Raw genomic sequence first — 2,383 nt, 5'->3', positions numbered from 1 at the left:
ACGTCACCCTGTTGAACAGCTTCTTCACCACAAGCAGATATTACAGATGCCTCCCATTCCCTGGGGAAGTGGAAGCCTATGAAAGGAAGAGCTTTGTCCTCCTCAGGCCAAACTTCCCCTTCTGTCTCGACCCACATGTGCTGACCTCCACTGCAATGGTGTATCCACTAGAATAGCATTAAAAGAAAGAACATCATTCCCACAAACTTTGGAGAGGAAAAAGAATTTAAGAGCAAAATGCCATGTTCTGAAATGTGTGAATACAGTTCTCTTTTGTTAGAAGGCTAGAAGAATTGTAATTGCTTTCAGGATAGCCAAAACGTTGCAGATTAGAGAATGCAAATTATTTTGATACTTCCTTCTGCTGAGGCATGATTGTAAGGAAGAATCCTTCCCTGCTGAAATGTCCTTAGCTCTTCATACATGCTCCTACTATTCAAGTGAGGAAGGGAATGAAATGACAACATGGTAAAAAAACCCAACAAAGCAAAGAAACCAATTTGAATTCAGCTACTTTTTTTCTCCTGGACTTTGCCAGGGAGCCTATTAACTGTCCCAATCATAAGCAAATTCTTCAATATCTTGACCAAAAATATGAGCATTTCCTTGGTTATTTCACTAATGGTTGCTAGAAAGGCACCCCAAGGTGCTTCTCTCTTCTCAAGAAGAAGAGGGGAATCTACGTATGTTAAAGGATTCTTCTTTAAAGTGGGATTTTGGATCTGTTTAAAAGACTTTTTTATAAAGTGAATGATAAGCCACAGCAGAAGAAATGTAAAACTGTTTGGACTGTTCCACTCCCGCCCATATATGTGTAGAAGTAGATTACCCAAAACAAAACAGTTCTCTGCTAAGAACCTGTCCTTTGTAAAGGTATCTTCTCTATTTTTAGGAAATCTTTTGTAGAAAGAAAAGTTACTCAGGCTTTAAGAATTCCCCATGAGAGTTATTAACTACAGAAAACTCAGAGAATGGGGCCTCTCTGTCAAGAGATCCAGTTTGACTGAAAGAGCTGCTTTCTGTCCTTGGACAAAAAAAATCTATGCTGTCTTCTTCCAGCTGCAAAGCAAGCTGGAAACTTCTCTCATTATTTCCACTGTCGTTTTCCTTCACCAACCAAGACACGAAGGACAGAAAGAAAAGGTAAGCTCAGGACTTCATATAAAACAAGCCTTCAAGAGCTCTGCTCCACCCTCAGCTGAGGTGTGTGATGAGGGAGAGCTTTTGTTCAGGGATAAAACATCCTCCTCACACATGGGGAAAAGCTGGCTCATACCCATCACCTCCCTTCTCTCAGATACGTTAGCGGTAAGAGCAGATTGTCATCTCCTCAGGAAAGTACTAAAAGCTGCATAAGAATTAGGCAGTAATAAAGGAAAAAAATCACCAGATTCTGCAGAAACAAGAAAAAAACAACCCAGAAGAGAATTCTAAATGTAGTATCTGTCTACAGACTCACCTCCAAAAGTGATTTTGGCATATTCTTTCTCTAAGGGTATTCACATACTGTCCTGCCCACATGCAGTCTATGGCTGTGTACACACCCCACTACTTTATCCTAACAGCACACCAGCAAAAGTCTACCAAGACACAGATACTGCATTAAGAAGCTCAAGAACACCTTGGAAGCTCTTGGTTTTGAGACGTGTAGGTGAAATGAACAACAATTTTGCCAGCCTACACGTGGTTGTGTAGGAAGATTATTACAGTTCCTGACTGATCAGCTAAACTGTCTCTGGGAAATAAAAGTTGGAAACCTCCCATTTTGAAAACTGTGCACATACAGACATCATACAAAGAACTAACTTAAAAGGGACGACATTATGATAGAGTTTGCTTGAAGAACCTATCAATAATCAGTGCAAAGTGTATCTTCTCACACAACTGGGTATTATTGCTTCAGTGAGGAGTAGTTTGGGTAAGAAAAGGCAAATTCCACTAGCTTTCTTATTTCTGCAGTTGATTTTTATAGCAGGAAGGTTAAAATTTGATAATGAAATTACTAAGTGTGATTATCCAAATCTAGGCTATTCTTACACTCTTCACTAAGAATCGGAACAGATTAGTCCATAGCACTTACTCATTCCTAAAAGGAAGCACAAAGCATTGGTTGGCATGAGGATTATCTTTACAGTACACATTATATTTTTATATACAGGCCTGCTATTGCAAAATGCTTGTTTTCACCTGCTGTCAATAAGTAATGGGGATTAGTTGTATGAACCACAAGACAGAAAGGTCTGTGCAAGCACCACTGATGAAAAAATTTAGATCCCACTGTCTGAAACGTCCTACCTCTCATTAAACCAAATTTACCATTTCCTCTACTTTGATAAGACTCTTTTACATTTTACTCTTCAGAGACTTCTGGAAATCCTGCTGA

General features: G+C 39.4%; 1 protein-coding gene across 1 annotated transcript in view; it reads right to left on the bottom strand.

The window, feature by feature from the left end:
* Nucleotides 1-2,383, bottom strand: part of NME7 (NME/NM23 family member 7) — a 72,626-nt gene that overhangs the window by 69,422 nt on the left and 821 nt on the right. The window lies entirely within an intron of this gene.

Source organism: Corvus brachyrhynchos, unplaced genomic scaffold (assembly GCF_000691975.1).
Source record: "Corvus brachyrhynchos isolate BGI_N302 unplaced genomic scaffold, ASM69197v1 scaffold3, whole genome shotgun sequence".
In the NCBI taxonomy this organism is placed as follows: domain Eukaryota; kingdom Metazoa; phylum Chordata; class Aves; order Passeriformes; family Corvidae; genus Corvus; species Corvus brachyrhynchos.
The sequence above is the reverse complement of the archived record's forward strand: the minus strand, read 5'-3'. Positions and strand labels throughout refer to the sequence as shown.